Here is a 14,965-nt window from a genome sequence, read left to right as displayed (position 1 = left end):
ATTCAATTGTTGCCTATGACTCTTACTGGTTTTGACATTGTACTTGGTATGGATTGGTTATCCAACAACCATGCACGTTTCATTTGCAATAGAAAAACCATTGAACTTCGAGCCCCTGATAAACGAACCCTTCAAATTGAAGGGGACAAAGACACTAGCCAAGTTAGCCTAATCTCCATGATACGGGCTAACAAATGTTTGAATCAAGGATGCTTAGCATTCATGGCCTACATCACCGATGTATCCAAACCCAAAGAAATAAAAGACATACCTATCGTTTTCGAATTCTCCGACATCTTTCCCGATGAACTACCCGGTATTCCTCCCGATAGAGAAGTCGAATTTAGCATCGATCTTATTCCTAGAACCGCACCAATCGCCAAGGCTCCGTACCGTCTAGCTCCAACTGAGATGAAAGAACTCAAGAAATAATTGGACGAGCTGCTCGAGAAGGGTTTTATCCGACCAAGTTCGTCGCTATGGGGAGCGCCAATTCTTTTTGTCAAGAAGAAGGATGGATCCATGAGGATGTGTATCGACTACCGAGCTCTCAACAAAGTCACAATCAAGAACCGTTATCCACTTCCTCGAATCGACGATCTTTTCGACCAACTGCAAGGCGCAAGCCATTTCTCTAAAATCGATCTTCATTCTGGTTATCACCAATTCAAAGTCAAATCCGAGGATATTCCGAAAACCGCTTTCCGAACAAGGTATGGACATTATGAGTTCACGGTCATGCCGTTTGGACCTACTAATGCACCAGCTGCGTTCATGGACATGATGAATCGAATCTGTAAGCCTTACTTTGATAAATTTGTTATCGTACTCATCGACGACATACTTATTTATTCTAAGTCTAAGGACGATCATGAAACTCATCTCCGAACCTTACTTGAATTACTTAGAACCGAGAAATTGTACGCCAAGTTCTCAAATTGCGAATTTTGGCTTCACGAAGTACAATTTCTTGGGAATATCATAAACGTGAATGGTATTCAAGTTGATCCCGCAAAGTTTGAAGCTATCTCTAAGTGGGAGATCCCAAATTCACCAACCGAGATCCGAAGTTTCTTAGGTTTGGCCGGCTGTTATCGAAGGTTCAATTTCTCTCGTATAGCAGTTCCCCTAACCTCGTTAACTCGTAAGAACGTGAAGTATGAATGGGGAACTAAACAACAAGAGGCGTTCGATATACTCAAACAGAAACTCACCCAAGCACCTATACTGGCCTTGCCAGAAGGTACCGAGGATTTTGTAGTATTTAGTGATGTGTCCTATTCCGGATTAGGATGCGTACTAATGCAACGCAAGAAAGTGATCGCTTACGCCTCTCGTCAACTCAAGGTACACGAAAAGAACTACACACTCACGATCTAGAGTTAGGCGCCATAATCTTTGCTTTGAAGATATGTAGGCACTATCTCTATGGAGTTAAGTTTGTCGTGTTTACCGATCATAAAAGTTTGAAACACATTTTCGAGCAAAAAGAACTCAACATGAGTCAAAGGCGCTGGATGGAAACGTTAAATGACTATGACTGTGAAATTGTTTATCACGAAAGGAAGGCTAACGTTGTGGCCGATGCCCTAAGTCGTAAAGAACATGAAAAACCAAAAAGAGTACGAGCATTAAGACTAGAACTTCAAGTTGATCTCATCGAACAAATCAAATCCGCCCAAGTCCAAGTTATCAATGAAAACAAGATCACCGACGAAACACGTAACGGCACCATTGACTCGCTAGTCAAGGGTGACGATGGTATCCTTAGAATGGGAAACCGGATTTGGGTACCAATCGTTGGGGACTTGCGTGAAAAGATCATGAGCAAAGCTCACAAGTCCAAGTACATGATGCACCCCGGTAGTGACAAAATGTATCAAAATCTCAAACTGAACTACTGGTGGAATGAGATGAAAAAGGACATTGCTTCGCATGTTGCGAAATGTTTAACATGTTTAAAAGTGAAGGCTGAACACCAAAAGCCATCTGGATTGCTTCAACAACCTGAACTTCCCGTTTGGAAGTGGTAGTTAATAACCATGGATTTCATCACAAAACTAACGACTCAGCAACATAATGAGATTTGGGTCATTGTGGATAGAGTAACAAAATCTGCACACTTCATACCCATCAATGAATCATACTTAACGGATTGATTAGCGCGTATCTAAGTGAACAACATCGTTGCTTTGCATGGAGTACCATTGTCTATAATTTCTGATCGATACAGTCGTTTTATGTCTCATTTCTGGAAAAGCTTCCAACAAGCGTTAGGCACAAAGTTAAACCTTAGCACCGCCTATCATCCTCAAACCAATGGGCAAAGCGAAAGGACAATTCAAACGCTTGAAGACATGCTCCACGCTTGTGTGATTGACTTGGGTGGAAGTTGGGATGATCATCTACCCCTAATAGAATTTTCGTACAATAAATAGTTATCATACGAGTATTCAAGCCGCACCGTTCGAAGCGTTATATGGTCGAAAATGTAGAACGCCCATGTGCTGGTCTGAAACTGGAGATAATCAATTGTCTGGACCCGAAATAGTCCAAGAAACCACCGACAAATTTCTACAAATCCGAGAACGACTTAAGACGGCACGTAACCGCCAAAAGAGATACGCCAATGTCCGCCGAAAGCCGTTAGAATTCAATGTTGGTGACAAAGTACTTCTAAAAGTCTCGCCATGGAAAGGCGTTGTTCGCTTCATTAAGAAAGGAAAGTTAAGTCCTCAATTCGTTGGACCTTTAGAGGTACTTGAACGAATAGGTACTGTTGCATACCGTTTGCGACTACCCGAGGAAATGCAAGGGATACACGATTTATTCCACGTCTCTAATCTGCGTAAATACTTAGCCGATGAATCTTTGACGATGCCGTTAAAAGACGTTGAAATAAATGAAAACTTAAAATTCATAGAACTACCAATTCAAATAGAAGATTCAAAAACAAAGAAGTTAAAGAGACGAACATTGAAAATTGTGAAAGTGAAGTGGGAATCACGAAGAGGCCCCGAATATACATGGGAACTCGAATCCGAAATTAAAAAGAAATACCCCCATTTTCTTTATAGAAGAAATCTAGAGGACGAGATTTATTCCAAGGTGGGGAGGATGTAACGTCGTGAAAGTTTCGGACTAAAAAGAAGCAAATTCAAAAGTTAATGGATCAAAACTATCAAATTCTAAACCTTAGGGTTTAAATTTAAAAATCTGGTTTCCTGACCCATCGCGATACGCGATGGATCAGAAGGAAACCCATCGCGTATCGCGATGGGTTGTCTGACAAGAAAGGCACGTGGCACAACGTCCGCCACGTGTCACCACGTGGCATCGCGTCTGCCACGTGGCAAGCCTATATGGCAACTCATAACCCTACATCGCGATACGCTACGCTAGAGCCAAAGGCCATCGCGTATCGCGATGCCCTCCCTGTTTTGCCTATAAATAGTAAGCTACGGGTTCAACCATTTCACACCCAAATTTCACACACATACATCTCTCTAACATCTCTCTAAAGCATCGTGAAGTGTACCCTCGACCATCTCGTAAAACGTACCCATATTTCTCGATATTCATGCCAATAAATCGACGTTCCTCGTAACTCGTGCCACTAAACCGACACTCCAACGACGTTCTCCCAAAGAAGGTGCCGCCAAGAGACGTCCCGACGACAGATTTGGCGTAACGCGATAATCATGCAAAAGTGTTGATCAAGGAACGTGTAGAAAGCGAAGCGGTGTCGAAGTGCCGCTCAAGTAAATAGGGTTTCTATAAGCCGAGAAAGGTAGGCCTAATGCCTAAATAAAATAATAATAAAATATTGAAAAGGCTTAAAACCCTAAGTCAAGGAAATAGTCGATACCTCGATCAACAAAAGAAAATATAACATATGAAAGAAAAGGGAAGAATATATATATATATATATATATATATATATATATATCAATGTGATTATATATAAATCTTTGTTATAGATTATTATTTAAGTGACTATGAATATTCTTAAATAATAAGGAAAGAAAAGTATATGTTTCTTAGAGAAGAAGAAACGTAGGGTTTAAAGAAAATAAGATTTAACTAAAGGTTATCTTATAGAAAAAATAAGTTAAAAGAAAGACTTTTAGTTTATAAAAGAAAAGAAAGGGGAAAAATACTTTTTAACTAAGGTTTTAAAGTAAAGAAAAATATAATCGAGGTAACGATTATAAAAGAAACTAAAGGTGTTAAGACGGATTGTATATCCAACTAACAAAAAGTTATACTCGTACTATAGGTGCGAGATAGCAAAGGGAAAGACCCTCGAACAGTGTATCGAAGCTGATTCAAATTAAACTGGTGAATACGCCCCAAACTTTTAAACTTGTTTAATCGAGTCAAAAGTATTAAATGAAAAGGTTTACATGGGACTACGTGTCTCTAAAACATTATAACAAAAGTAAAAGCGCTAGCCCTCAGGCTATATTGTACGATTGTTTGGATCCTTACAAATGTGGTGGGCACACCACACCTGGTCATATTGCGCTTGCCTGCGGAAAGTAATGACCATGTGTATACGAATAGGTACATAACTATGTCGAACGTTGCGGTGTTTGCTGAGGTATTTAGTGTAGAGACTTGAGTTTATAATTGTATTGTTTTAAAGCTTGACTATTTCTAAGCCACGTTGGGCCGAGACCTACGTAGTTTCGAGGGGTGATCAAGTAAAAAAAAATATTTTAGCGTCAGCATATTCACCAGCAAGTGTTGCTGACGTATTTTAAACATTTTGCAGGTAATCAAGATTAGGACTTGGGATGACGAAGTGCTCAAGATATCAGATGGCTCGGATCTTTTTGTTAAACATAAAGTTAAATGAATGGTGGTTTTGTAATTAAACAAAGTAATCTTTTGTAAACACTAAACAGGAAACTTTTAAATCCCGTCTTTCAATAATGTAAATATTATATTATAAATCCACATATTATAAAGACTTCCGCTTTTAATCCGCTAACTCTGATTTATTTACAAATGTAGTACCAACTGTTAGTCATACGCCCAGCCCTAAGATGGGGGCGTGACAGAGAAATCCCCCCCCCCCACCCCCACCCCACCCCCTCTATCACCCCATAAATCACTAGGGGCGGTGTTTGTGTCCCTTATCGTCGGAAATCACCCCAAATAATCGCCCACTACGTTTGGCCTAATGAATAAAACCTTGAACTATTTTATTACTAAAGCTGGATCATTTTTCTTTTTTCTCACTTTTTGTGTAAGAACCTTATTGGATTATTGGATATTATAACTTTTGTAAAAGTATTTGACATGTAATTATTAACAATCAATCAATCAATCATATCCAGTGAAGTCCCACCAATAGCAAAGCTATAAGTAGAGTCTGGGAAGGGTGAGATGTAGGCACACCGTACCTCTATCCAATGGGATAGAGAGGAAATCAAAGTTCAGCTATGGTATCATTGATAGTAGCACGTAGTAAGAATGATAATACTATATATATATATATATATATATATATATATATATATATATATATGAAAAGAAAATACCATAATGGTTTGTGACCAAAATAAGGTAAATAGAGGCCCCTAAGGTATTCATTTCTCTCTAAAAATCCTTAACTTTAATTCTACTTCTCCAAGAATTCCTATCCCTAACCATGTCCTCTGAGAGATTTAGGTCTATCAAATCATGCTAATCCTCTCATCCCACGTCAAATTAGGTCGTCCTTTCCCCCTCCACCCCTCTATAGTAATATTTTCTACGGATCTAACCGGGTTCGTCGTCTGTCTTCTCTTCACATGTCCAAACCATATTATTCTCCACTCTCTTATCTTGTCTGATATGTTAGATACCCCTAATCTCTCTCGAAACAGAACGTTTCTTATTCGGTCTAACCTTGTGTGCTCACACATCCAGCATAGCATTCTAATCTCTGCTACCTCCATCTTCCGCACTTGTGCCTTCTTGATGGCCCAACAATCTGTTCCATATAGCATTGCAGGTCTAACATCGACCCTATAAAATTTTCCTTTTAGTTTAGTTGGGAAACTCTTGTCGCATAATATACTTGTGGCTGCTTTCCATCTACACCATCCAACCTGAACTCGATGGGTCACATCACTGTCTAATTCCCCATCGCTCTGAACAAATGATCTTAGATACTTAAACTTTGTTACCTGCGGAACCGCTACAAAAACTATTTATTTCTATCAAAGGATAAAAGGAACAATTGTCGGTACCTGAGGATGAAGTAGCTCAATTATCTATAGACCAAATGTAGCAACAACCAGAGTGTGGCGTTTGAGACCAAAGGTGAAAATCACAGAGTTTAGTGGGGATGGTGTGAGAGTTTTTAGTATATCAGAATCAGAACCAGTATAATCAGAACAAGATTTATTATCGGGAATTTCGTGCGCTACTCCGATATTCAGTACAAGGCCCATTTCAAGACCATCAAATGCCCGCAACCCACATGCATCGTTTCTCTCCATCCGGATATAATTGCAACTAACAATTTTAAAGCTAGAACTAGTTTATTGACAATTAGGTGTTGTTTGGAAAATGGTTTTTCTTATATTTATCAAAATCTTTGCTAAATATAGGAAATGTCCCTTCTCAAACAACAACCAATAGCCAGCCAGCCAGCAAGCCATGACCCTAAAATATTAAACTACAACTGGATCAGGATGAAGAGAAACAAGGCATGTGGGACAAGAGCATTAAATGGCTATGAAATTGGGCTTGAAGTGAACATAGAAGGAGTGCATGAGACAACCTATAAGCCCAATAAAAAGTTTTCTTCTTTTGATAGTGATTCTAATTCAGATGTGTCCCACATGGTTCTTGAGACGACTGCGTAGTTTGATTCTTTAGGACAAAACTGCCCGACTGTTTCCCCCATTTACTTCCTCCTCTAATCATCTCACAACCTGGTACAAAAGCCAGTTAGGTGGATTATATAAAATTAACACATGAATAGCTACAAACCAGCTGTAGAAAATGAACTAGCTTAATCAGGGGTTGGAGACTGAACCAGAGAGAAATGGTTGAGAAAAAAGGAAAGCGGGTTAGCTGTAAACATTGAACCGAAAATATGTCATATTTGTTTCTTAGAGCTTCAATAGCTAATTAGTTGTACATTTGAGTGTTTTTCGTTCTGCATCAAGATTGTTCATGTTCTTATTGTATTAATAATAGGCTTGTAAGCAAGCGGAACAAACAATCAACACAATCAAACGGACGAGGTTGTCTTGTTTAGATTCATTCGTTAGAAAATTGAACATGTTCGTGTTTGTTTATGTTCGTGCGTTAACAGTATAAACACACGGTTCATGAACACGACCGAGCATTACAAAACATAGATGAACGAACATTACTAAGCCAAAACCAGTTAAAAGCAATGTGAAAAACAATGTGTTAGGCCTACTAAAACTAGACTAAGTTGCAATGCGCCAAAAAACTTTAAATGAAGATATTAACAAACAAATATGAATTAACTTAAACAAAAGTAAGCTAATACATAAATGGATTTAAATGAACAAATGTAAATGAATATAATTGAACGACCGAAAATGAAAATCAAAAGAATGCATAACATAATAAAAGAACTGATGTTACCCCGATACAAGGCTTGGAAGCCTAACTTTCATGCGCCTCCGAATTTGTATAGCTAGTGTCTCAACCAAAGCTAATATAACACCAAGCATGCCCTCAGGAACTCCGGTCGATATAGCTTTCAACTATCACTTTCAACTCACCAATCAGTTTCTAAAGAATTATCAGATCCCGACTGTGCTGAAGCAATGAAAACTGATCGACTGATTAGAGCAATTCATGGAGTATCAGCTGCGTTTCGCGGTCCTTGACCTGATACAAGTGCTTGACAAGCAGCAAGGGCTTTGGGTTCCGCAGATGTTTGATCAACTTTGCTAATAACACGTATCATTCTTGTACCAATACGGGTCGTGTTAAGGTTGAATAATTTCAGCTCGTCAACCCAACATGATTTGGCACCCCCTACCTAGAAATCAGCAGGTACCAGTTCGACATTGAGTATAAGATCAAGCTCTAAAGACATATTACCGGTTCATAAACTTCAAATATTATACCTATTCATTTAATTTATTTCACTTAATATATTTCACAATACAATAATTTTAGTCTTTATATTTGTCCAAAACTTTATCCAAAAAGTAACAAAAATCATAACACCTAAAAGGGATATAAAATTCTCACTCCAGGCTCGAGCCTGCATCTTGAAGAATGATGACCTACCAAACCGAGTTTGAGCTCAGCTCAACTCACTTACCGTGCAATCCACTTACGATCTCTTATCAATAATCTTGGCAGAAACATTCCCTCCCCAAAAACGGCGGGAGCTGCACCCATCTCTCACTACAATCTTGTTGTCAAACTCATTGATGTAAATTTGGTCATCTCATCACTTTCCTCAGAAACCCCAAAATTCTTCACTATTCGAATGCATTTACCAGCTCCGATCACCAACAAACCGAAAACAATCGCTAACCTCTTTAATCACATGACTCTTCTCTTCCCCTGCGCCTCGATCAGACTCCATCCTGGAACCTTATTATTATTATTTTGACGCGCTATCAGCCCTCGTGTTCTTACCACTTCTTCCCATTTATGTGACCTTGCATAAATGCTCGATAACTGTACATAACTTCCATGCCGATATGGGTCTGATTCGATTAGTTTTCTACCCGTTTTTTCACCAAGTTCTACTAACCCATGTGTCCTACAAGCATCAAGAATCGTGACCCACAAAACTGGGTCTGGTTCCATTGGCATCTGTTCAACAAATGCAATGGCATCATTCACTAACCCTGCACGGGCCAAGAGATCAACCATGCACCCATAGTGCTCCATTTCGGGTACAATTTGATACTTTTTTTTATTTTTGGTCATTAACTTGAAATAAAGATAGCCCTCGTTTACCAAACCGGCTTTGCTACACGCACTCAACACGCCTATGAAAGTCACATTGTCAGGAACATGTCCTTCCGTTAAAAATTTATCGAATAGTTTAACAGCTTCCATGCCGAACCCGTGTGTGGCAAGTCCGCATATCATCACATTCCACGATGAAGTATCTCTTTCAGGCATTTTATCGAACAACTTGCGTGCTTTATCAATGTACCCACATTTAGCATACATGTCAACAAGCCCGTTCCACACATTCACTGTCATATCACAATCCAACGACTCTATAATTGAATGAATCATTACACCAGTTTCAATCAACCCCAACTGAGCACAAGCCGAAACAACCGTCACTAGAACCGCCTCATTAGGCACCAACCCAAGACCCGTCATCCGTTTAAAACAATCCAACCCTTGTTCCAAACACCCGTTCTTCACATACCCCGTTATCAACGAGCTCCACGACACAACGTCTCTCTCCGGCATTTCCTCAAACACCCTCTCTACATCCTCCACCCGCCCCGCTTTCCCGTACCCTGCCATCATCACATTCCACGTAACCAAATCCCGACACCCTGGCATTTCATCGAACACCTGGCGTACACACTCACTTTCCGCAAACCCAAAGTAAAAACGAATCAACCCGTTTCTAACATACACATTGTCGTAAAACCCATGTTTAATTACATCACCATGAAGCTGAATCCCAGCAACAAACCCAGCAAACATAGCCCATTTGGAACACGCTTGTAACAGAAACGGAAACGTGTAATTATTAGGTCTGAAAGTAGGGTTTTGACACACGAACGAGTATAAAAAGATTGCTTTTTGTGGGAAATTGGTGTTTGTGAAGCTTCAGATGAGGTTATTGACGTTGAAAATTGATGGGTTTTGAGTGGAATTGAGGATTGAGAGAGTATAGTGGAAATCGGGTGATGGGATGTGAGATAAGGTGGTGAGGAGTTGGTGGGTTTTGCCGCCGTGGCCGGTGGTGATGAGTTGGGCGTGTGATTGTTTGATTTGGTGGACAGAAATTAGTTTGGTGATGAACATAAGTTGGGAAGAGGGGGATTTTGCACCAACAGATTCAGAAAGGAATTTTTAAATACACTTTCCAAAACTACCACCAAATCAGCAACACATTGACCGATCAGCCACGAATTAAGTAGGTGTTTTTGAAACATGTGTTTTTTTTTTTCTTTAAGCTGTCTTTTTTTTATTTTATCTTTTTTTTCTTTTGTTGTCTTTTTTTTATTTAATTTATTTTGTTTGTTTTGTCTTTTTGTTAATCGGTGTAACCATTTTTTGATCGGTTTTGAAAGGTGACAACGAAACAACAATTTTAAAATTGGAAACGTACAAAATAAAAGGATCGAGATTTACATAATAATAATTAGCACATAACGAGTTACGTTTGTTTTATTTTTTTGTATGTCGTATGTAACCAATTTGTGATCTGTTTTAAAGTAGTAAACAAACAAGAATTTTTTAATTGAAAACGAACAAAATAAGCATAACGCATAACCAGATTTATAAAATAATAATAATTAATACATTACGAGTTCTGGAAAAAAAAACAAACGAGTTCAGGAAAAAGTAACAGTGTACAAAAAACAAATCTAAAATGCAGCACCACCCGCGTCGTCATCGCTCCCCTCCTCGTCAAAACGTGGCGCTGGTACTGTGTACTGGGCTCCATGTTGCTGGGCAGCCATATACCCAACCATCCAGGTCATGTGACCGCATATCTGTGACACGTCACGCTCTAGTCTCCGTAGGCGGGATTCAGTGGCCGCATCCAAACGCACGGCATGATGTGTATGCGGAACGTGATGCGGTGGCTGTTATGAACACGATAAATTAACGTTAATAAGACGAAGATACAAAAAAAATTAAACGATAAAATAGAACGTACCTGATCACCTTCCTCCTCGCCCTCATCACCGTCAACCTCGGCGACCTGAATATGCCCCTTCGGCTCCTCGATTGGCGGAGGCTCAACAAGTGGGACCTCTTCGTACGGGTCAGCATCCAAATCAATGACCAGGTGATACCGGCCGTTAATTTTCCGGACGATGCGCATGCCCACTGCCCGTGAACGGCCCAGCTCTCGCGGCGGAAGCGGCGGTTGAATGGGTAGGTCATCCAGTCGGTCTCCGTAGCCCAAAGCAATCGCAATCCGCGTAACGAACGTGCCACCGACCAACGACCTGCGTCCCTGCCTGTGCCAGTAAATGGCTAAGTAGTTGCCGAAAGCACGAGCTAGGTTGCAGTGTTTTCCCGTAAGCAGGCATCGCAAAAAAAAACAGGTCACGGAGGTTGCAGTGATCTGCCCCCAGGTGACGACCCTGTACGGTCTGAGCGATAAGCCTGTGTAGGTACTGTACAAAAATACAATAAAATATTATTATATTATATTACATTATATTATAATATGTTATACATATACATATACAAACCTGTGCAACGGGTCCCTGATGGATGAGACTTTGCAGTCTAGCGTGAATTCTTCGTCGACGATAGGCCAAGGTGTATCGTTAATCGCCATCCAAAAACGCCTCAACACGTCATCTGGTGTATCGTGTATACTCGCCGTCCAAACAGGGTCAGTTAAATCCTGAAATGTGTACAAGCCCAGCGCCAAGGCAAACTCCTCCATCGATAGAAAACGCTCCACCCCGAACATACGGAACCGAACCTCCGCTTGACGGGTAACGGCACCATCAGCCAACATCTCGACCTGCGAATCTCCCTCCGGGCGTGGCCTGAAACAATATTTACACGTTGGTTAAATCTACTTTACAAGTTAATTGAAAAGGAAAAAAATACCTGAAAATGAACGTAGAGTGAAACTCTAGCGTGAGTGCCCGGTACGTTGCCTGCTGGGCGGTAAACAATTTCTCCCACGGTGTATTCTTCCCAACAATTTTTTCTATCCTGTCTTCCCCCCCCCCCCCAACACTTTTAATAAACCGCTCAGACAAGGTCGAGGTAGGTTTTGGCACCATTTTCCGAAGCTGCGTAAACCGGATATTGTATTCGGACTCTGGGTCAAACCTTAAAGTCGCGTAGCCATCAAGAAGCTTTTCCCCTTCAATGTATCTACTATTCGCCATCTATCCCGTAAACCAAACCCGTTTCATTAACAATCTGTAACCCAAACCCGTTTTATAACCCAAACCCGTAATCCAAACCCGTAACCCATACCCGTAACTCAAACCCGTAACCCATACCCGTAACCCAAACCCGTTTTATAACCCAAACCCGTAACCCATACCCGTAACCCAAACCCGTTTCATTATCAAACCCTAAATCCAACCAGTTTTCCAAATTCGAATCCAAACCCGATGGGTATGCTCAAACCATAACCCTTAGACTAAATCAAAACCTATATCAAACAAGAGTACAATACAAGTATTTTACTTACCTTGATGTTGCCGGGTCCGATCTGTAATAGGTTATGTTAAAGGGGACGATAGTAACTGGAATCGGTGTGTTAGGGTTAGAGTTTGTGTGTTGTAATATGTTTCAACATTGATCCGCCACTAATCGACCGATCTGTGGCTGATTTTTTTTTAATTACTTTTTTTATTTTTATTTTTTTATTTTTTATTTTTATTTTTTATATATTTATAATATAAACTGATTTATACTATAACAACACATTTTTATTTTTATTTTTTATATATTCATAATATAAACTGATTTATACTAATAACAACACAAATTTGATATTAAACCAATAATAAATTACAAATTTGAATAAATACATCAAAAAGCACTGGATATTACATCAAATTCTATACAACGACTAATTCCTAATCATCTTCTTGTTTATTAGCACTCCAAAAATAGCATCAACACAGCAGTTCTTTGCAGTGACTCTCCACTCACCGGCAAGCAAGTCACCAGAATCTGTGTCGGCCCACGGCTACAGGTTTGCCCCATAAAAAATGGGGTATAATCATTATGCCCGCGTATCTCTGTCGGTCGCAGCATTCCAGGCACCTGAATGTCAAATCCGCCAGGATACACGGGATAACTTTAAATAATGTACCCTATATAGGTACCGTTATGCCCGCATATCTCCGATATCAGCTGTGGCGGCCTTTGCGACCTATCATGGAGTCGTTGACACCAAATTCATCAATAAACAAAGATTGCTAGATGCACCCTACGTGGGCGCATCAGTGCCATATTTATTGATACTGGAACCCCATGAAGGTTGATACGGGACTCTATTATGTGGCTGACCATTGTTGATCCCCACAATCACCACAATCCCCAATAAAGGACAATGTTGGGATATATGAAGGGGGACTACTAAAGTGTTCTGCCATCTCTCGACAGCTGCACTGGTAGCATATAAGTTCAAAATAGCATCTACACAGTCACCATTATTAAAATAATATATATTTTTAAAATATTATATATATATATTATTTAATATATACTATTAAATTACAGTCACCACTATTATTTTTAATATGTGTTTAGTTTTATAAATATATATTTTTAAAATTTATTTTATATATATTATTTTATAATTACTATTTTATAATTTTGTAATAATAATGTACTCCAAAATAGTCTTTACACAGCCACCACTATTTCTGAACGAAATTATTTTGGCTGTCTAGATGCTATTTTCGGACTCTGTCGTTATTATTTTCCGCCAACATATGGTTTTATCTGGGACTTTATTTTGTAATAATAACGGACTCTAAAATAGCCTTGACATAGCCACCACTATTCCTGAACGAAATTATTATGGCTGTGTAGATGCTATTTTCGGACCCCGTCGTTATTATTTTCTGGAGGTGGGGGGTAGTGGTTTTGGTGGTATAATCTAGTGATGTTTTGAGTGAAAGGTTGAGCGTTTTTTGTGGTTTTGGCAAGTTGAACGGCTATAACCCGTGGCTATTTAACATCTTCCAAAAATGGATCAGATCCGTGGCTGATCGATCGATCAGCCACTGATCTGATCTACAGCAGAATCAGTGGCGGATCGGGTGATCAGCCACGGATCTGATCCACTTTTGGAAGATATTTCTGGTATTATTTTAATATTTATGGTATTATTTTAAAAAATATATTATTGTTGAACAGATATTTCTGGTATTATTTTAATATTTACGAAAATAATTCAAGTTTAAACTTTTACTTCTAAAACATTATAAAGTCCAAGGTTCATTTGGTAAATTATACTTTAATTTCTATCTTAATACAACCTAAAAGTGTAGGGGCCAAAAGTGAAAATTGCAATTAAAATATAATAACCAAACTTACTCAATGTAACCATGATTGATCACTCAAGATCCGATTCCGGCCAACCCTCCGTTCACTATCATTCCGGCACCAATCGAGGTAAATAATATATGGTTTTTGATCACGTTGATGCGTCTATCAAAACCCCTAACATAATTTGATCGAACATGGAATGGTTTAACAAATTTGAATAGCTAGGGTTTTGTTGAGGAAGATGAACCTTAATTTTAAGTTAAATATAATTGTTTTTGGTAAAAAATACAAAACTAACAAGCTGGCATAATGGGTAAGTCTTTCGTGTATGGCCAGAAGGACCCGGGTTCAAACCCGGGTCAAGACAGATTTCTTTTTGGTATTTTATTTTCTAACCATTTTTCTTTTATTAATCGATTTAACTTATTAATATATATATATATATATATATATATATCAAATAAAATTATTGTAAGATTAGATGAAATTAATTATAAATCATGTTTATCACTTTCCACCTAAAAACCGACTTTTGTTTCCATTAAAGTTTCATGAAAATCCGATTAAAAACTATTTTATTAACTATCATCTCATTAACTTTATATCTCACTAATGTATTAGTTTTGAAGTTAAAATTCCCGTTAAAAAACAATATTCCACAAACGTTATAATCCTCAATCTCGTGTTAAATTAATATTTATATAATATTAAAATAAATGCAATTGTTAAATTACCGTTACAACTTTAAATAATACTATAATACCAATTGCCGTAAAAG

The 14,965-nt window shown here is 38.8% G+C and overlaps 1 pseudogene across 1 annotated transcript; it reads right to left on the bottom strand.

Moving 5' to 3' along the window:
• Positions 1–6,198: 6,198 nt before the first annotated feature.
• On the bottom strand, positions 6,199–9,996 carry LOC143577803 (pentatricopeptide repeat-containing protein At2g20540 pseudogene; annotated as a pseudogene). Its single transcript, XR_013143173.1, has 2 exons — positions 8,448–9,996; positions 6,199–8,404 (listed from the first exon to the last, which is right to left on the bottom strand). The product of XR_013143173.1 is annotated as a pentatricopeptide repeat-containing protein At2g20540 pseudogene (transcript).
• Between the last annotated feature and the right edge of the window lie 4,969 nt (positions 9,997–14,965).

This window comes from Bidens hawaiensis, unplaced genomic scaffold, assembly GCF_021521415.1.
Source record: "Bidens hawaiensis isolate Kalapana, Puna unplaced genomic scaffold, B.hawaiensis_p1.1 tig00028810_1, whole genome shotgun sequence".
NCBI classification, from domain to species: Eukaryota; Viridiplantae; Streptophyta; class Magnoliopsida; order Asterales; family Asteraceae; genus Bidens; species Bidens hawaiensis.
This window is presented reverse-complemented; position numbering and strand designations above follow the sequence as displayed.